Source organism: Aptenodytes patagonicus, chromosome 3, assembly GCF_965638725.1.
Source record: "Aptenodytes patagonicus chromosome 3, bAptPat1.pri.cur, whole genome shotgun sequence".
Lineage (NCBI taxonomy): Eukaryota > Metazoa > Chordata > Aves > Sphenisciformes > Spheniscidae > Aptenodytes > Aptenodytes patagonicus.
Genome location: NC_134951.1, coordinates 17,948,999 through 17,970,397, shown reverse-complemented (window position 1 = coordinate 17,970,397; position 21,399 = coordinate 17,948,999). Strand labels below are relative to the sequence as shown.

The window sequence follows — 21,399 nt, the reverse complement described above, 5'->3', positions numbered from 1 at the left end:
CCTACAGGCTAAGGAAACGGTGAGATGGTTCAGGAGGATGCTGCAAAGCCTCAGCCACGTCTGTTTGCAGTCCATGGGATTACCTTCCCTGCAGCAAGTATGTTAGCACTGAGGCATTTTCTTCCCAGACTGGTTTCCTCCTCTGCCAAATGCAGCCTTCCTCAATCTCTGCTTCAGTCCTTGAGTGTAGGAGGAGGAAATTGGGTGGCATTTACATCCTGGTGTGTGCAGAAGGCCACGGGCACATCTTACATGTGCTGAGAACTTGAGGAAGCTGGAGCATATCCTTTCCTGGGAGAGTTTTTTCTGGATGGGAAGAATACTTTAGATTTAATTTTCTCCCTTGTAGTCTCTTTCAAGTTCAGAGTGATTTCTCTTCTGTTGTTTATTGTTGTCCAGATAAACTCACTTCACCCTGTGCAAATAATTGCCATGTCCTATGTCCAGAGTGGGGGGAAAAAAACCCCTGTTCTGGATGAAGTCTGTGCCAGGCAGCTGGTGCTCCACCTCCCCTGCCAAGTGTGGTGGGGAGCCCTGCCACACTCATGTGGCACAACTCCAGGGCTGCACCTCGTCCGGGGCAGTGGCTCCGTTTCAGCTCCTAGGGTGTGCGTGTGAATAGTTTGGCTGAAAGCTTTTTGGGGTTTGATCCTCGGAGGAAGGAGGTTGGGGAAGAGCATCCCTGGGGTGGTGAGGGTGCCACCCTCCTTTCTCCTCTAATATTGTGAAGGTGAGTAGATGACAGCAGGGTGCTGGACATGATGCATCAGGGAACTATTAGTTGCTCTGCTCTCAGAGGTCTTGGCAATGGGATCCTGGCAGATACACACGTATGGGAGCTCTCCTCACATACGCTGGGCGAAAGGACCAGCATTCAGGGTCCCAGAGACGGAGGTGGACTATAAAGACCTCCTATCCTGAGGAGCTATGGTTATGGTGACTGGCTGTTCTTCATCATTCTTTCCAGCTGTCTCGCCCGAGCACGGGTCAAGTCACAGCTTTTTCCCCACTCAAGCATACCTACAGCTCACGATTGAATTCTTGAAGCTTGTAGGAGATTTCACTGGATGGCTACACACCAGGTAAAAGACAACTCGCTTCCTAAAACTACTCCATCTCCGATCTGTTTTCTTAGTTGCTCTTTGAGAAAGAGTTCTGCCCATTTACTGGGCTACTGAAAAGGCGGAGCTCTGCAAAAAGAAGCAGCATCCATTGCAGTGCTGTCAGAAAGAAAAGGCATCTACAAAGAAAGGGAAAAAAAAAAAAAGGATTCATAGCATTTGCACATGAAAAATCCAGATTTGAGTGAATTCGAGTGTCTGAGTAAGTGTGCAAACTGGTTCTGTAGTTTCAGGTTCATTAGTTTTGTTTTTTAAGATCTTGGGTTGAGTAATTTAAAAAATACGGCTTTAATCCTTTCACCACCAGAACCTTTCAGCTGGCATCTTGTTGCATGGCCAGGTAAGAAACCTCCTGAACTTGTGGAAGTCACTAAGCTCAGAAGTGGCGATATCTCTTCGTGCACTAAAGAGTAATTTTTCATGATTACTGAAAAAACCGACCCTCTTCAGTCTTCTCAGCAACTGTGGTTTTAGCTCACTTAAATAACAGTAATAGGATGTATGTATAGACAGCCAGCTGGCCAGCAAGGCTCTCTTACTCCTTTTGGACTGGTGCAAAACACGGTGCGTAGCATTTGTCTTTGTTAGATGAATAATGTAGTAATGTGGTTAATACGCATGGCCTATTGCTGTTTTATTAGCGGGGATTAATAGCGTTGGCTCAAAACCCGAGCTCAGCTACCCTGTCTTATGCTGCGTGTATTGGACAGGAGGGTAGTTTCTAAAATGATGAATGAGAGAGAGACTCTCCAGAACCCTACTGAATTCCAGCAGAACTGTTTTAGGGGCAGGAAGTATTGGCAAGCCAAATAATTTTTCATCTCACAAGCAGTTGTGATTTGATGATGATTATAGAGGAATACAATGAAAATAAAATAAACTTTCCGATAATTCAGCTGGTGGGATGTCAGCATTCACTGCCTGAGATGTGGCAAAGTGATCTCTGTAGTGCAATGGTCCTTTTTTTTAAAGAGCAATTAATTCAAGAAGCTTCTCTTGAAATTAGTCGTGGGCTCAGGTACTTCTTCAGTATGATTATTTACCTGCAAATGATCTAGTGTCCTATTTTCCCTGAGCAAAGGATGGATCAAAAGTAGGGTTACACTGATACCGGGTAGTTAAACTGCAATTGTGCCTTCCTAGCTACAAACTCCACTGCCACCCTCCAGGTTTTGGCATGCTGCTGGGTGCAGGTTGGACGCAGGTGGAGGAGCACGGTTCCTGACAGTTCCTGGGCAGGCTGGGGAGCTGGTTGGGTACCACCATCCTGTCTGCACGGCATGAGAATACGACGGTTGTGAGCCGTTCTGGCTCTATGGTCAGAGCACAGCACTGAGCACGCATCGTTTCATGGCACAGAGAAAGACTGCAAGACCATGGCACAGTTTGAGGTTCCCTCCTTGCATCCCAAGACTTCTTTCTCCCACCTTTTCCCTGGTGCAGTGACTGTCCCAGCTGCATCACTCCCTTCTGGACCTTCCCGTGTTCCTGCAGCTCCTTCTTGTCTCTCGGCGATGCTGAAAAGGTTACCTGTGAAACCCACTGCACCTTTATTCCAGGTGCAGAAACGTGCTTGTCCCTTGGCTATTTGATAAGCTAATTTTGTAAAGAATCTTGTGTTTGGTTTGCTGTGTTCAGTCAAGAGAGATTTCTGTCAGCCTAACAAGAATATATTCAGTTTAGATTTTTTTTTTTTAAATTGGTCATTCTCTGCAGAATTGTTAAAACTTAGGCTTTGCTTTAGGAGAGCCTGAAGTGGGTTGTAGAGCTATTACCTGGGCCGGTCACCAAATGCAGCCTCAGAGAGAGAAACTCTGCAAGAGGAGGCAGGGCATGGGCAGAAGGACCCCAGGGGGAGGCAGAGCCCTGGTCCCTGCCTGTGCCATGCTACAGGATGGAGCTGCCTGCTCTGCCTGGTGCGGGGGCAGCTGCCGCGGTGCCCTGCCTGCTCATGTTGCAGCGTGGTCTGACAGCAGCGTGGCTTTCCTTCTGGTTTGCTGTGTCACTGGAGGCCACCCAAAAGGATGGTAATACGCTGGCCCTGCCCTTGTGATGGGAGAGCTGTGACTGAGCTCCTTGAAGCATCTCCCCATGCATGCCGGAGACTCGGGACTGTGGTGCAAGGAAGGTCCTGGTCAAAAGAATGAAATCCAAATTGAAGGGAAATCTAAAACAGTGTGGTAATTAAAGCAAGACAGGGTCTGGAGTACTGTGGTTGCCTATGGCGCTGGAGTCAGCAGGTCTCCCATGTTTTTCCTGCTCTCCACAGGCACATTCTGCTCACCCCAGTAGGCCTTTGAGAGCTGCTGAAAACTAATAGAAGCTCTGGGAGATCTGGCTACTGACACTTGACACGCTGCAGAGAAACTATGTTCCTACCACTGCTTAGCAGCATTAGTAGGTCTAAAAATGACCATTCCTGCCAAAAAAATGAAGTGCTATCATTCAAAATTGGATTTTTTTTTTTTAGAAGGGTTGGAGAGTCCTTGCTCCACAGGGCCCACCTGACTTCCACCAAGCTATGCAAGGACATCTGCTTTCTACTCTGGCTACTTCTGGGCCACCAAGGTATTGTAGAATCATAGAACGGTTTGGGCTAGAAGGGACCTTAAAGATTACCTAGTTCCAACCCCCCTGCCATGGGCAGGGATACCTTCCACTAGATCAGGTTGCTCAAAGCCTCATCCAACCTGGCCTTGAACACTTCCAGGGATGGGGCATCCACAACTTCTCTGGGCAACCTGTTCCAGTGTTTCACCACCCTCACAGTAAAGAATTTCTTCCTTATATCTAATCTAAATCTACCCTCTTTCAGTTTAAAACCGTTACCCCTTGTCCTATCAAAGCGCCCTGGCTGGCATGCTGGGAGCTCCTGCCTCCAAGCTTGCATAGCTTTGCAGGAGGTCAGGTCTCTTTCTGCTCCCCTCCTGGCAGCTCCTGAGGTCTCAGGCAGAGCACAATGGCCAGCCTCGCTGAAGGCTGCTGCAGGAAAGACAACTGGAGCGTGAGTATGTGTGCCAGGGGTGTCTCACAGCATCCCTCCTGCCATCCCCCAAGGATACATTTTGCTTAGTCTCTGCAGGTACTGTAAGACGATCTGCCATGTAAGCTGGAGAGCCTTTTCCAAAACAGCATTTGATGCCTTTACTGAGGGCTACATAGAGTACAGATGCATTTATTTCTGTTTCACAGATACCAGGAATTACAAAGAAGTTAAAATGCAGCATCTTAAGATGTGTCCTGCTGTTTCCTCTTGCCTTTACACAGTCTATGTGAAGATTTCTTTTATGCTTCCGCTGAAGACAGAAATAAGGTATTTTTCTACTTCCGATAATAAGCAGCTACTCATAATACATTAAGATGCAGGTAAAATAAAGGCAGAAACCCTAAAATACCAGGCTTCCCTGTCAGGAAGCACTGAAAATATACGGTTTTCTTTGGATAGCTGACTTTCTGTTTTACTTTGCAGTCAGCTAATGGTAAAATGTAGTGATTTTTCTTCTAGGTTACCTACTACAAATAAACGGGAAGGCCAGGGCTGATAACTCTGAAAACTGATCACAAACAGCTGCTCTGCAATAGTGTGCAAGTGTGCAAGTCCCTCTCAAGATGGACGATTGCTGGCTGCAGCAAGGCAGCACCGGAGACGTGCCTCCTGCTTTCACTGGAGGATCCATGCCAAGGAGGCCTGGGTACCACACCGATGCTGGCATCCTGCCCCGAAGGGATTGTACAAATCCTATGCTCCCTGTCGGCTCCCAGGAGCCTTGTTTGCCTAAGTGGTGGGATTTGAACTCTGGGATGACGCTGCCTATGTACTGGATGGTGGGCTCACTCCCCTTTTCATCTTATATCCCATGCTGGGGACCACATTCGAAGAGACAGTGCCAAATTCAGACCTGGAGGCTTGCACAGCGCAAGGAGTGAATTTGGCCAGTTTTAAGTGTCAGGAATATGAATTTCATGCAACGTTCCCTTAAGTGAGATCTGAATCAAATGATATTGCTGCATTTTTCTTCTGCTAAGACAAAACAAGATCTTCCTTCAAAGCACCATGTCTCAACACTTCTTGTATGACACTTCAATTCTAGTATGTCTTCATTTGTAAATACTTTATAGAAATGAGCTTCTAAATACTGATTTGCAAGATGAATTGGTCCCTCTTCCAGCGGCACCAATCAGAAATCAGCAGTTGGTGAGGATCTTCACGATCTCACTCAGAATTGGTCAGGAGGGCTTTCTCCTTCATGCTTCCCGAGCAGCTGCACTCTCTCGCGCTTCACCTCCCTTCACCACCCACCTCTCCTGTGCCATCTTGCTGTGCAAGGTGTTACTTTGTCAGCAGCAGTTTTGCTCCAGCTGGGCTTCCAGGAATGTGCTTGAAGTTCTCGTGGCGTGGGGTTGGGTTCAGCGGCAGTACTCCTGCTCGATGCTTGCCATAAGCTCCTCCTCTGAGTAATCATATGATATTGTGGACTGTCCTGCCGGCTTCTTGCTGTTCCTTTGTGGGCACCTGCCGGGGAAGGGAACGAGTTGTTGGTGTTATGAGAGAGAATCAAGCTCTGAAGACACAAGATGACCCTTACTTCATTTTTTTTGTGAATGGAAAGATCGAGCTGCACGTGGCTTGCTGAGACACAGATACTCTGTCACGTCTAGTTCCCATACCCCACAGGCAGATCGCTTGCTGACATTTGCTATCACTTGGCATCTATTTTAGTCTGTGAGTTCATTACAGGACAGCCCTTACGATGCTCCAGATCAAACTCCCAGAACCTTTTGGTGAGTTAGGTTTCACGCCCAGCTAAAGGACTGCATAACCTTTATACTAGTTACTAGTTTTAAGGTTTTATGCAGAAAGAGATGTTTTGTTTGTATCTGTAAGGGATTTGAGTTTCAACCAAAATATGAATGCAGCTACCTCAAACTGCTTTTATGGCTTTTTTTAATTTTCACATCAGCACAACTCTCCCACGAGTGGGAACTGATGATTGAAAGGGATGATCCAAAGGGAACTGGTATGGGTTTTATCGGTATTATCAGAGGTGGTTTATGTTGGATACAAGGGAAACCTGTCCCTACCTGCATGAGGGAGAACAGTGAAAAGTATTCTGCAAGCTTTGACCGCTGTAGGTCATGCTACCAAATAAGTCTACTTGATCTTCCCCTCCAGGACTCAAGAGAGGGGACAGCAGCTGACAAGCAAGCGCTCCTCCTTGACCTCGTAGAGAACTGGGAGGTGAGCAAGCCAGGCCGTCAGGCTAGTCATCTCTGGAAGTTGGGGCACATGGCTCCATGAAATGGAGGTCATGCTGAGGTGCAGAGCTAAGTTGGTAGACTTGAGTTGGTACATCCAAACTGTAAAGTGCTCTGCCATGCCATGTCAACTGAGACTGGTGGGCTTACTTGTGGCCATCTACTGGTGGAGAAAAAATAAGCAAGAAATAAATGATTTTGTATGGTGGGTGTTTGGTTGCCAAAGAGGAGAGATTTTCATATCCAATAGCATGGCTCCAAATCTGTCCCAGACTCATTACACAGCATCTATGGGCTTACCATTTCTCTAAGGATGAGATCTATCTCACCCTTGGTCTTGTAGCTGGGATGAATTTGGTCATTCACATCCTTTAGTGAAAAAACTGAGGACCTATTTATTAGATGAAATCACAGGAGCTGCCCCAACGCAGGGAAGTAAATGTAGAGTCAGAATCGAAGAAAAGAGCCCTGAAATGCTCTTCTAAGGAAACTTTGTCATATAGGGGAAGTGCTTTCATAAGCCCTTAGCTGTCTTTGACAGCCGAGAACTGCTGTCCTTGGGTGAGGGAGCATCCGCAACCCTCCTGAAACAGGCAGCAGCCAGTCTCCTGCCGCTGTCGCTGTGGAGCAAATGTCACCAATGCAACCCTTCCTCTGTTCTTATCTGTCCAGGTCAGAAAGGCTTCTGCCCAGTCCAGCTGCTCTGACCTAGCTGTGTTAACACCGTGCCCCCTGCGTGTCAGAAATAGTTTGATGTTTTCCCTGGAGCGACCTGATGACCAGCTGGCGTGGCAGCTGGGTCATGTGGGTGTCCTACGCTTATTTACGCTGCCCTGTGCCCTTGATGGCAAGTTCTACTGGCAGCAAGATGGCAGCAAGTAGGGTTTAGCAAGTAGACTCTTCTGCTTACTCCTTTTATTCATTTTCCTTCTGATGGACTGCAAGCAATGTGGTTTCTACCACAGTAAATGAGAGCTGGGAAGAAAGCTAAAAGTCCAAGAGCTTGAACCATACGCCAGCAGCTACAAAGCAAGAACTGGGAAAAGGAAATGCAGAAATCTGACTTAAACACATGATTTATTGATTTAAACTCTGCACTGTGACAATCCTTAAACTAATTTTATATGACGTGATGAATTAGAGGCAGAGCTCTTGGCAGCTTGCTTGCAGGCCCACAGAAGTGTCATTGTTTCTCTTAGTGGTTACATAATTTCCCAGTGTTAATTATTCTTGATTCTTTGGCTTGCATGGTGACCTCCAAGCATGGGAGAAAATCTCCAGGTAAAATTGGAACTCACTGAAACATTGATGTGCTTTTAAAAAGACAAAAGCAAACCCCACCTACCATGCACATCCCAGAATTGAGAGGAGTAGAGAAGACTGTTGATTTCAAGAGCAAAGGAAAAGCAAGTTGCTGCTCAAGTTCTTTCTCTCTATTGTTGTGGCAAAGTTCTGTATCATTTAATATGGAAAAATGGAAATAAATTAAAAAATCAGAGGTTCTACCTGGATAAAAGGAGAAACTTCTGCACCCTGAGGACAGCAAGCAGAGGAACAGGCTGTGGTTGCACAGGCTCCATCCTTGGAGGCTTTCAAGACCTGATGGAACAAAGCCTGGAGCATTCTGCTTTGACCTCACAGCTGGATCAGCTTGGAGCAGGAGATTGGACTAGAGACCTCCTGAGGCTCTCCTAACCTGAACCTTGATCTGGAAGGCACGTTGGTGCAGCAGTTTCTGCTCGTCCTGGAATTAAGTGAGAAGCTGTGGCAGGGAAATCCTGAGCACAGGACGTGGGCAGGAAAGGAGCTGGTGGACCACAAGCCTGCTCCTGCACTCCTCCAGCTGCTCCAGCAGGAGAGAAGGCCCCTTGCAGCCAGGGCTGCAGATCAGGGCTTGCAATCACGCTAAATCCAGCTGAGGGCTGTTAGACTTTCCAATTCAGAAAATAACAGGTCAGTACATCGAGGGGAAAATTTTTCAAACCCCAGATGTTCTGGGGGAGAGAGAAACCTGGAAAGGAGCAATGTTGAGAGGGAAAGAGCTAGCTGAAAAGTGTATGAGAGGGGAATTTGCAGCATAGTAGGACGGCAAAGAAAAAAAAAAAGGCCAGTGCAACTCCATCAAGATCACTGTGCAGACTTCTGGGTATCTTGTTACCAAAAAGTTATTAACAGCTTGGAGGGAGTTTAGAAAGCAGCAATAAAAGTGATTTAAGGGGCTAGAGCTAAGCAATTTCAGAAAGAGGAAAGCAAGAAATGTGCTCCATTTCAGCTAAAGGCCTCTCTGTGTTTAAAGATTATTAAGGGAAGGAGGATTTTTTTTTTTTAATGGAAAGACAATGAACTATGCAATGAGGAGAAGGAAATGCAAAGGGCAAAATTAGACCAAAAGTGAGCAAAAACCACCTTTGAGCAAGATGCTGGGGGTGGTGTGCCAACCTCCCCAGCAGTGGGGATGACTGGCAGTGCCGTGTCCCCGGTGTCAGGCAGCTGCCTGGTGTGGGGGAGAGCTGCCTGCTGGCTGTGGTGACAGTATCCCTGATGGGCGGCTAGGGTGACAAGCTCCTAGGTAGAAATATGAGTTAAGTGGCTGAAAATTGGGTTGGGGTGAATCTAGGCCACTGTTTTTTATTGTTTTGCTGCAGATGAGAAAGGCCAGGGTTAATCATTAAAATGCCTTCTGCAAGGCCTTGCAGCTGAAAAATGGGTCAAAAAAACGCCCCGGTAACTCTGCCAGTGACACGAGCCCTGGCAGCAATTATACGATCATTACAGTGCTCCTGGGCTGTGTCATCCCACCCGTGCACTACCAGATGCTAGAGAACAGTTCACAAAAGAATTGCAGGGGGAAAGAGAGGTAACACAGCACGATCAGGAATACATCTGTGTTCCCATGCACATCCAAGGTATTTATTAGGGCCTGGTTTAGATGCTTATGTGGTGTCACACAGGAACATTTGCAGTACAGGAGGTGCACACCTACAGCATCTATCTCGCGTGACTGCTCTCTTGGCAGATAGTATTAAATCTCCATATCTAGTTTTTTTCTCCCTGCTTGACATTTATTTCTTCTTTAATTAGCTTTATGGGAATTTCTTCAGTCAGCAACTCTATCAAGACAAGGCTGATTTTTGCTGCTTGTAACGTGTTTATCTGGAATAATTCTAGCCGCAGAAGTGTGAAGGATGAGACACCTACACACATTAACTGCTGTTTCTGGGGCTTGATTTGATTTCTTCAAAATGCAGTTTTGCTGGGTGTTGGACCATTTCCAAAAAAATGTTTGCATGCAATTCTTGCCAGCAGGAACTGCAGCCCTGCTTATCATGGGTGGTACAGGCACTTCACACGTGAGCTGCACAATGGGGCTCTGCAGTGGGTGTGAGTAAACGTTATCCATTTGAAAATAAGCTCCTGCTTTGTCATCGCAGATCAGAAACCAGTTTCTGCCATCTTAAGACTTCCCTTTGCCTGTCAAAGAGGGAGGGAGAAGGAAAGCCCTGACAGGGGATGAGGGGCCAGCGAGAGCCTGGGGCTGGGGAGCTCGGTGGGGGACTGTGGCAGGGCTGGGTGTGCACCCCCCAAGGAGACTGCTCAGTTGCCATCATAGTCCAAAGCCCATCGAGGATGCTGGAGAGCCCAGGAATGCCCACAGTCCTCGCAAGCCTTGTTGTCGGGAAAGCCAGGGACAGGTGTGTTTTCTGAGCGCTCCCGAAACCAGCAGCTTCACCAGGCGAGCTCCCTGCCAGCTGGGAGGGAGGGGAGGAGGGAGGATGGCGGCTGGCACCTGGGCTCTCGTGTCACATCCACCACCACTGCTTGGCGTTAGTAGGTCACACAGCCTGATGGCCAGGATCTGCAGATTAGTCTGCTCTCGAGTGCTGCAGGAGCAGAGGGGCTGGATGACAGTCAGAGAGAGCTTGATGTTTAAGAGAGTTGCTCTTTAGCGTAAGGAGATGATATTTTAAGATGGTTTTTCGAGCCTTCTCATTTCATCTGGGTTTCTTTAAAACATGCATCAAACTGTTCCCATCGCTCTCAGTGCAGGCAGACTCAGAGGCACAGTCTGCTCAGTAGCTTTTGCTTGTGGAAGGAAGATTCCGGACTTTTTTTTGCTTGACACCCAGAGCAGTAGGTGCCCACCATTCCCCTGCCCCTGAGGGATGCTCGTGTCTCTAACTGGTGTAGCATGGCAGTGTCTCATGGGTTTTCTCTTATGATTCCTGAGGAGCAAAGATGTTATTCTCCTTTCTACATGCTGCAGAGCCCACAGATGACCTGTGGGTGAACCAGGGCCTGAGCTACTCGGAGCAATCCTCCTCAGCTTTTCGCAACCTCCTTCAAGATCTCTGTGACCTGTGGACATCCTAGTAAATTCTGCATTACTCATGATCAGGAATGAATCTTTATACTGTACTTGAGCTGGAGTATGGATCTTTTCAGGCAGCACAGCTCCAGGATTTTTTTTTAATTGGCAAACAGGTAGAGGACAGAATATTTAGTGCTATAAACAATTTGACACCGTTCCCACCTCTCTTTTGCACAGCGGAAAGCATGCAGGAATAGCTTTCCCCTTTATGCTCCCTTCATTCCAGCTGCTTTTCCCCCCTGAAGATATAATGAAAGCACAGGGTACTCACTGATGGTCAGCGTTGTTGTTCTCTGGGCCTGGTGGGCTTCTGGTTGACAAAGCCTGAGAAAGAAGAAAAGTCACGTATTTCAGTTACAACACTTTAAAGTCGAGGGCGGTGATTCTGCCCCTCTACTCTGCTCTGGTGAGACCCCACCTGGAGTCCTGTGTCCAACTCTGGGGTCCCCAGCACAAGAAAGACACGGACCTGTTGGAGCAGGTCCAGAGGAGGGCCATGAAAATGATCAGGGGGATGGAACGCTTCTCCTATGAAGAAAGGCTGAGAGAGTTGGGGTTGTTCAGCCTGGAGAAGAGAAGGCTTCGGGGAGACCTTACTGCAGCCGTTCGGTGTATAAAGGGGGCTTATGAGAAAGATGGAGAGAGACTTTTTAGTAGGGCCTGTAGTGACAGGACAAGGGGTAATGGTTTTAAACTAAAGGAGGGTAGATTGAGACTAGATCTAAGGAAGAAATTTTTTCCGCTGAGGGTGGTGAAGCACTGGCACAGGTTGCCCCGAGAGGTGGTGGATGCCCCATCCCTGGAAACATTCCAGGTCAGGTTGGATGGGGCTCTGAGCAACCTGATCTAGTTGAAGATGTCCCTGCTTGTTGCAGGGGGGCTGGACTAGATGACCTTTAGAGGTCCCTTCCCACCCAAACCATTTTTTATTTCTATTAAATATATCTCTGTCTATAGTAGGCCATGTCTACCCTGGTTTAAACACCCAAACAACTTCTGTGGAGACAATACAGGTACAAGAGAGTTCCCTTTACTAACCACCCTTCTGCTAGTTGTTTCAGCGTTCAGGGCACCTGGGTGGCTGCAGGCTATGGAACCGAAATCACCGAACATTAACTCGTTAAATGTCCCAGTTTTCCCATGAATACACATTGCCCCGCCAGCTGACAGATAGCAGTATGAAAATACCTGCTAAGGAAGAAAGTTATGCCAACATGGACCCAATTCTTCTCACCTGACACAGCCATTTCCCTGCAATGGTTCATCTGGAGTGAAACATCCACCTTCCCTATGCTGGAAGCCCACAGAGTTTCCAATGGGACACAAGGGGGGCAACCAAAGCCAAACCTAATGGCATTTAAAATGGGAAGATGGTGGGACCCTGTGTCTGTCTGAGCCCCCAGTTGGACCAATAATAAAATGAACTCCCTGCAGCCAGATGCTACTGAGAAGAAGATAACTTTCATCTTTTTCCACTTCTTCACTGTACTCTTATGGAGAAAGGGAGGGGGACAGGGACAAGGGCTGTGGTTTTGCACAAAACTAGACCCATTTTGGCTTGCCGTTATTTTTTCAGAGCTGCAGTCCTGAAGCTGGTGGGCCTCCTTCATACAAGTTACCCTGAGTTTCATGATGACACTAACAGATGTTAAACAGGTAGCACACAGAACCGAAGCGAGGACTTGGCTTTCAGAAAATAGAAATGAAAAGTTGTTCCATCAGCATGGAAAAGAGGAAAAGGTTTTTCTGTAAAGAAATAAAGGGAAGCAAAGGAACCAGGGAGAGGTGTGGAAAAGCTTGCAGTTCAGAGCCATTGCCTCTACATCCGCTGTGTTGTGTTTCTGCAGGGCTGGATGGAATCAAGTGATTCCTCAGTAAGATCACGTATCTGCTCTTGAAATAGGTCAAACCTGTGCTGCCTCGAGGTCCAGCAGTGCACGGGACTGGTACCAGTAAGTGTGGGAGCTATAGAGGGGAGCTACCCCTCTATAGGCAGTGCCGGTACAGGGATGATGGCTTTATGCACAGTTTTGAGCTAATTTAAATCAGTTGGTATCGGTCAGGCTTGTGTGTGCCGTCCGCTGGATAGAAATGTCCACCTGGCTGTCTGCCGTTATTGCATGGAACCTAATTTTAATTTGAGAGGAGATGTTTTCACTACAGTCCTTCCTTAGCTGCTTCATATGCAGACAGACAGGAGTTGAGGTTTAAATACAGTGGTCTCAGACTCTGCTAGGCAGATAGGTGCTTGGCAGCAAACTGTTCAGCTCTTCCCTGCTTCTTGGGTGGGCTTTGTGCTGCCATGGTCACCTTTGGCAGGTGAGGCGGGGCTGCAGCAAAGACACCTCTCTCATGGCACTAGGTCAATGCCTCTTCCAGGTGAGTCCTAAGTAGCTTCCATTTCTGGACCTGGGAAAGGTGTCTGCTATCCAGAGTCTTTCACGTCCTAGCTGCTTGCTTAAAAATACAAACTAAATCTCTGTGAAAGACTTGTAACATCTTTTGATACCTGTCAAAACGCACTCCACTTCCTTTCAGAAGAGCCCCCGCTCTTTGGCAACACTTTGTTTTCTCTGGAAGAGCCTGAACTGTTCTAGAAACAGCTCCTGGGTCCAAGCGGAGATGAGGCTATGTGAGAAAGCTGACGGTGAGGGGAGAGTGTTCCCTCCTGGTTATTTAGCATCGTTTCTTGGCAATCTCCCGCAAGCGACAAGAGCAAGCGGCAGTGCCAGGAGAATGCCATGCTGAGCTCTGAGGGCTGACGACTCCTGGGAGTGCACCCCACAACGCAGCCCCTTGTCCTCACCATCACCATCACCCACCAGGCTACTGCTGCCACCACGGTTTCCTTCCACCAGGCGAAGAATATCATTCATCCTTGGCACCAAGGGGAATACAGTTCTCCAAGAGTGCTTTGATGCTGCTCTTCCCGCAGTGAGAATCCAGCTTCCAACACTTCTGAGCAAAGGATGGGTTTGGATCAGTTTAGGGAGGGGTTTGAATTGTACAGTAGGTTGTCTCTTTTTCTTCCCTTGTGGCTGACTCCTCCATATTATGAGCTGTACGTGTTGTGTGGGTGGAAGACAGAATTAATTAGTCATCAGGATGAAGCAGCTCCGGTTAGCAAAATCTGCTTCCCTGTGCAAAATCAGCTCCCACCTTCTCCAAGGGATCTGTCAGCAACAATGCTTATTTCCCAAGAGAATTTGGCATTGGCGCAGGTAGATTTCTACCGACATTTAATCCGATGCATCAGGAAAAACTGTGGGGAGAGTGAAAACAAAAGGCACCTCCAGCATCTGCCTCTCCACCGCTGTCAGAGCCTCCGCACTTCAGGAGCTGCTCCTAATTCGTCTGGGTGAATGACACGTGGCTCCGTGATGCCCGAGTGACATCATGTGCCGGGCAGGATGCGGAGCAGGGACTGTTGCAGGCAGTGAGACATAATAAAAACTGACCCCACCCAGCCCGCTCAGGATTGCTGTAATGTATATGTTGCAAGTTCAGCAGATAATTAGTATTAGCCCTTTATGTGGGTTAAAATGATGCGCACATCACGACACTTTAATATTATGGGTTCCTATCTTACAGCTGAATAAGTAATTGCCGGCCTGGTTGGCTTATGCCCTGTTAAGAGATAAATGAAGTCAGCTTCTCCTTTCTGCAGCTTGCAGTCATCTTTTTATTACTCATCCAGACTGCAGCGTGTCTCCTTGTTTTCCACCCTGTTCCCAGCGTAGGCATCTCGTGCTGGGGTCTGTTGTGCTACAAAGCCCCACATCGCCACCTCTGCCAAGTTTAAAGGCTTGGATATTAAGCTCACCCAGCATGTACTTGGGTTTAATTTAACATAATGAGATGTGAGGTGGAGTGGTGTAACAGCTGTTGCACACACAGTTCAGCCGTCCTTTATGTTAGGGCAGTGGCTCCTGGGAGCAAGGCAGAGCAGAGAGCTGGTAGCAGGAGCTATTTCTCTTTACCATGTGCATGAACCAGCACTCCCGGGGTGCAGCTTCCCACTCCCCTTAACGTAGTGCAAGCTGTGGCTGGTGCTCCTCATCCGTCCCGCCAGTCTTTGCCCCCCGCCCCCCCCCTCTGTCAGCTCTAGCAGCTGCGGGTGAACTGGGTGAGAACACCCTCCCCTGGGGCAATCTGGAGCTGTGCACCTTCCGGGGCTCAGAACTGTCCCCGAGCTGCGTTGAAACTGGTCAACTATAGTCTCGACCTCATTGTCTCCAAAACCAGGTGGCCAAATTCAAGCTGCCTCTTGGGGATGGTCCCTGTGCTGGCCCCTGAACCATGCCCAAGCGTTATTTGGGAGACTGCAAATTGGCCCAGGCCAAAACCATGCCAGGGACCATCCTAGCAGCTCAGTGTGGCAGACCATCACAGTCCGATGCCAGGCAGCTGCTATGGTATAGTTTACCAGTACAGATACAGCCCTGAGATATAGTGGTGTAGAGATATAGACCCTGAGTGGTCCTGTCATGTACAAGGGAGCCTAGAAAGTGGCTGAGCCACTGCCTGGCGGAAAAGGACCTGGGGGTGCTGGTTGACAGCCAGCTGAACATGAGCCGGCAGTGTGCCCAGGTGGCCAAGAAGGCCAATGGCATCCTGGCCTGTATCAGAAATAGTGTGGCCAGCAGGAGTAGGGAAGTGATCATCCCCCTGTACTCGGCACTGGTGAGGCCGCACCTCGAATACTGTGTTCAGTTTTGGGCCCCTCACTACAAGAAGGACATTGAGGTGCTGGAGTGTGTCCAGAGAAGAGCAACGAGGCTGGTGAAGGGTCTGGAGAAGAAGTCTTATGAGGAGCGGCTGAGGGAACTGGGGTTGTTTAGCCTGGAGAAAAGGAGGCTGAGGGGAGACCTCATCGCTCTCTACAACTCCCTGAAAGGAGGTTGTAGCGAGGTGGGTGTCGGTCTCTTCTCCCAAGTAACAAGCGATAGAATGAGAGGAAATGGCCTCAAGTTGCACCAGGGGAGGTTTAGATTGGATGTGAGGAAAAATTTCTTTACTGAAAGAGTGGTGAAACATTGGAACAGGCTGCCCAGGGAAGTGGTTGAGTCCCCACCCCTGGAAGTATTTAAAAGACGTGTAGATGCGTCGCTTAGGGACATGGTTTAGTGGACATGGTGGTGTGGGGTCGACGGTTGGACTCGATGATCTTAGAGGTCTTTTCCAACCTTAATGATTCTATGATTCTATGATTCTAAAACATTTACATGGGAGCAGTGTGGTCCCCTGCCAGTGCTGCTCTGCTGGGCTGTGGTTTCATAGCACGGCTTTTCTGCGGGATGTAAGCCAGTGCCCCTTTCCCTGCCTCTGCTGCTCCCAAATCCCTTCTCACAAACACCCCGTGAACTGGACCAGGGGGCCAATCTGAGCTGAAATGAAAATCTCCCCCCCCCTTGGAGGAGAGTGAGGCGATGTCAGCCAGAGCGCGTCACAGATGCAGTTTGCAGCACAGCTGCAGATGGCTGAGCTGGTACAGCAGAAGGGCAGCACCCTCCAGCGACGCCAGCAAATGATGTGGGTGGCTAAGCCAGTCATCACTGCCAAAAACAGCCTCTCATGAACCCACAGCTGGAGTTATCGCTGGCAAAAAAAAAAAAAAAAATCTAGCTTACCTAACATGTCAGTAGGTACCAAACGGGATGTATAGCCCCAGCTGCATGCCAGGCAAAGCATGCCCAGCCTTGCTCTGGTCTGCAGCAACATCCTCTGGCCAGCAAAGGAATTAGGAACAGGCAGTGGATGGGAAGTGGGCAGGGATGCGGGGAGTTCCCACGCTTCTCCTCTCCTGCCAACTAAAACACCAGTTCCCAGCTATTCTGCGCATGCCCTGCACTTAGTTTGTAGATCAGGAATGTTTTCAGGGCAAAAGTGATCCATGCTCTGCCGAGTGATGTTGGGGAAAAAAATACCTAGTCAGCAGTTTTCTGAGTCCAGCTGTCACATAGCTGTGCTGGGAGGGTGACACTGGCTGAGGGACAGCACAGCTCTCTGCTCGCTGGGCTTTGGTGAAGTTTCAGGTGCCTTTAAAAAGACATGGAAGGTAAAACGAAAGAGAAGGAGACTTTTTGCTCAGCAACTGCCAGATCCACACCTGGAAATTAACTGCAGAATCTGAAATAATCTGACTTTGGACTTTTCACTTAGCTGCTTCCCTTAGCTGTTTGGAGTTCAAGGAGTCCCAGATGTTCAGCTGGAAAAGACCTTTTCTGAAGTCACACTGGCCAGTGGAGCACGGCTCCCTACAAAATTGTAGCAGAACATCTTGACTCGAGGGCATTTTTGACCATTAATACAGACAGGAAGAAAATGCTGAAATAAATTGCTAACAGCACTGAATTAGAAAGATCAAGTTTCAGTTGGGGGAAGCATATTTTAACAAGAGTAGAAAAATAAACTTATCTGAATTCCTGTAAGAAACTAATGGGTTATGACATTAAATGTCCCCACAGGACGCCTACGTGTTTGCAGCTGGGACTGGCCAGCCACAAGATGACGCTGCACCACACCAATCTGCAGAAACAACATTTATCTGGCTGAATAAAACAGGCAAAGCTTTGAAGACTGGGGGGTTTTGAAAATATACGACAGTCCCTCTAGAAGATGGTTAATACACCCTCTACCTGTGTTATTCTCGCACTGCGGCTGGGGTGATTGGCTTACTGTAATCACACTCTGCCTCCAGCCAGGAGGAGTGAGGGCGCCGTGGAAAAAGCTGTTAAAAGCAAGACCCTAACATGTCTGCCTGATTTTTCCATTTCAGGAAACCAATGGGGAAATGCCTGAGGCCACGGCCTCTCCCCTGGTTTCCACCGAGAGCTGCCACCCCACTCTTTTTCTGTGTTGAGCAAAGAAGTGAGGAAAAAGCATGTACAACCAAACAGAACTGAGGGCAAACCTGAAAATGGACGTTTGATGCTGATAAGGAGGTGTTGGGGTCCGCGCCGAGCTGGGTTCATGTTCCCCATTGGATTTGGTTCCCAGCCTGTTGTGATGTGCTTTCACTCTTCCCACTCCCAAGCACTATCTGAATGCAATAGAGGTGGCTCAAGCCTTTAAATGCAGCCGCATCCTACTCCACCATACCTTGCCACCTGGCCTGACCGCCCATCGGCGCTGCCAGCATGCTGCTGGATGACAAAGTGCATCGGCGTTCATGTGGGAAAGCACAACATTGATGCACATCACACCCAGGAGAAACCCAATCACGACAGCAGAAGGCTGAGTCCTGCTTGCAGGCAACCACTCTCTTCTGGCAGGTGGCAAACCTCTCCTCTCCTCCCACCAGCCAGAATCTGCTCCTCCGCAGGCTATTTCTCATCAGACTTTTCTACTGTAATATCTCCTCATTGCCTTTCCTCCTCCTCCCTCATCTTTCCCCCATTAGTTCTGCTCAATCAACACATCCTTTCCTCTCTGAAATTTCTTTGCTCATCCCCCAGTTTGCACAGCTGAACAGGGTAAAGCAAGCAAGTTCCCACCATGAGAGAGAAATTATAAATGACTGGCTGAGAAACTGGCAAGACCGAGAGAAATTGCCCTCAAAATTTCTAGCAAGGAAATAGTGATGCAACAAAGCTGGTTTCCAGAAACCTCCTCCGTTGGCCTCATGGGAAGGGTGGGACTGCAGTTTGCACAACGACCTAAAAGACTAAATTGCATCCAGTAAACAAGCAAAACTTGGTGCTGCAACAGTTTCTCCCCCCCCTCTCTCAGTCTAATGACTTTCTAGGCCTTGAGGAGTCAGAACGGTAAGCCCATGACTGCTGTCTCAGCAAGACCATGGCCCCCTCAGGTGCAGGTAAAGAAAGTGCTACCAAGAAGAGCTTCAAGTTTGCCCTGAAAATATCTAAGACTTCTCTTGTACGTCTTTTATATCTTTGAAAAACACTGGTAATTCTTAGCTGTCTTTCAAACAACCTGTCTGGGTGCAACCAGAGACGTGAACGTCCTTCCCAAACAAGAGGCAGCAGCAGCAGCTGGACGAGGAGACGCACAAGATGCTCGGCATTACCATCACCTCATGGGCGGCATAGCTGCGTGCTGCACCCACTTGGCCACACTGGGCGCCACGTGCCTGCTTCAGGCTGAATTTTGAGGGCCCTCACAGACATCTCTGTGCTGCAAGGCTTGACGGTATTCCCACCCCGGGTTTGTACTGGGTGTTACCACGTCCTGGAGCAGCCAAGTTGATGCTATGGGTTCCCCACCACCCTTTCTGCCAGAGGAGAAGGTCTGCAGCAGGGAGCTGGGCACAGTGTCCCCCCCTACACCACCCCAGGGACCACATCTTAAATTCTTCATCCTTTCTGGTTTGCCCCTTGTCATTAGTTCACTAATATCTACTGCCATGGTATACTGTCTCTCTACTGATTTTTGTAAAGAAAGATGGGGGTGGCTCCGTTGCCTTTCTGATATGTAATTACCCAGAACATACATCACTTCAGAATAGAGCTAAAATACCACTTTATGCACAGGAAAATTCATGACCAATATTATTATTTTTAAAGATCCAGCCACGATATTCACATGCGGAGACAGAGGGAGAATGGACAACAGCATCCTCTATTCCTGTAAGTAAAGATAAATGGGGGAAGCCAGGAGGACTGCTCATAAATGAGAGTCACTCAGGGGAGAAAGTGGTGCTGGACTGAGCTCCCGTTCATACCACAGGAGGGTTTGGAGTTAAAAGGGCAAGGAAAAAATATGACAATACGAGATCTCTATTTTTTTTTCCATTTCCAAATCTTACTTTGAGGCTTTTCTTTAAAACTTGTCTAAAAAAAGGGTTCTCATACTGAACCCTGCCAAGTCTCCTAATGGCAAAATTATTTTGTATTAAAGTTATCCTTACCCCACAGACATGCAGCTTGGCAATGGAAACAATACACTTCTAAAAGAGCAAAACTGAGGCATGCGAGGCAGAAAGTCCTGGGTCCTAAATATTCGTTTCTGGTTTTAAATTTATTACTTTGGCCTGATGACTTTTGTGCATCTGCGTGGAGCAGCGTTTATCTAACAAACAGCACGCAACTTCCAAGGCTGAGCTAAGATGAAGGAAGCTGGTGATTTTTGGCCTCATCACCAGATGATAGAGATGCTGCTGTTATTTTTGGATAGGAAAAAAAAAAAAGATAAATCTCAGCTCCCTCGGAGGCAAATCCACTATTTGTTAGTCAGAAAGAGACCGAAATGCTTTTTTAGGAAGAGCCAGACTGCAATTGCAGCGGATTGGTGAACATTAAACAGCAGCTTTACGTTCACGTTTTAAAACTTCTGTTTACAAGCCCGACCCAGAGAAAAGTGCGAGCCGTACTTTATAAAGTCGAGCTATTTCCATAGGGCAGGAAAGGAAACTTTCAGTAGCACAGGGAAACTGGAGAAGGGGATGGCCCTTTTCGGGACGGTATTTCCCTTGCACCAGAGAGAGAAAATGCAAAGAGAGCAGCAAATGTGATCGAGCATGGTTTGCCAGCAAAGATAAAAATAATTTAATGCCATTTATATTTTGAGGAAGCCATGGCTGCAGCAGTTAGCGTCGGCTATGGCAGGGCTCCCCAGCCCAGCGGGGAGCCCCCAGGGGATGGGGGGGTCCCGGGGGCGCCGCCGGGAGGGTCCGCCCGGTCGCGGGGTCCCGGCCGGGGCCGGGGCGGGCACTTACCGCCTGCCCGGGCGGGGGCCCGGCGCCGCCGCCTCCCGCCGCCGCGTCCCGGGGCGGGGGGATGCCGCCGGCGGCCGGGGCTCGGCGGCCGGGGGCGGGCGGCGCCGCCGCCTCCTCGCACTCGGCCAGCACCGTCTCCAGCAGCTCCCGGTTCTCCGCCGCCGCTCTGCCCGCGGGCACCGCTGCGCCCCGCGCCGCCCCCGCCGCCGCCGCGCCCCGCCGCCGGCTGCTCCCGCTGCCCATGGCCGCCGCCGCCGGTCCCGGAGCCAAGGGGCTGTGCCGGCGGGGGGGCGGCGGGAAGCGCTCCCGGGCCCCGCCGCCTCTCCCGGCCGGGGCGGACGCGGGCGCGGCTCTTGGCCGCTCCCCGGAGCCTGGGTCTCCCAAACCCTTTTCTCTGGGGGGAGAATCCCACCCAGAAGTGCCCCAAAGGCCAAGGGAAGGAACCGGTGATGCAGGGGAGGGATGCACGGACGTTTCTAACCACAGTTTTTGAGCTCAGCGCGCGGGCAGGCTGCCCCGCTCCGCTTATCCTTCCAAAACCTTCAGATCATCCTGTTATCTCAGGCCTCCGGAGCCTCCCGTTCCTTACATACACCTCTCGGGGCTGGGGGGGAACATTGTCATCTTCAGGGACCATGCGGCAGGAACAGCAATCCTGGGCTAACTTCAAGCACACCTCACTCAGATGGGTCTTCGCAGACCTTTGGAAGATAACGCAGCTCAGAGGATGTCATTTGGGGCAGGTTTTCGGCACTGAGTGGGGGTTCTGGCAGTGTTCCTGGGCCAGGGAAATTTTCCACCCTGGGACTAACCAGCGAAAGGAGTGGAGTTTCGGGGAAGCCCCCGTGCAAAGGAGGGGACAGCTGGGCACCTCCACAGCCTGTCCCCATGGCCAGAGTCACTCTCTGCTTCCCGGCAGCCTGCCGAGCCCGTGGAGCAGATCCCCTAACCATCCTCAACTGCTTCTTTCTGTCTGT

At 49.2% G+C, this 21,399-nt stretch overlaps 1 long non-coding RNA gene across 1 annotated transcript; it reads right to left on the bottom strand.

Annotated features, from left to right (window-relative positions):
* Positions 1-4,280: 4,280 nt before the first annotated feature.
* Positions 4,281-20,483, bottom strand: LOC143157786 (uncharacterized). Its single transcript, XR_012994847.1, has 3 exons — positions 20,423-20,483; positions 11,018-11,070; positions 4,281-5,634 (listed from the first exon to the last, which is right to left on the bottom strand). It is a non-coding gene; the product is annotated as an uncharacterized LOC143157786 (long non-coding RNA).
* Positions 20,484-21,399: the final 916 nt, after the last annotated feature.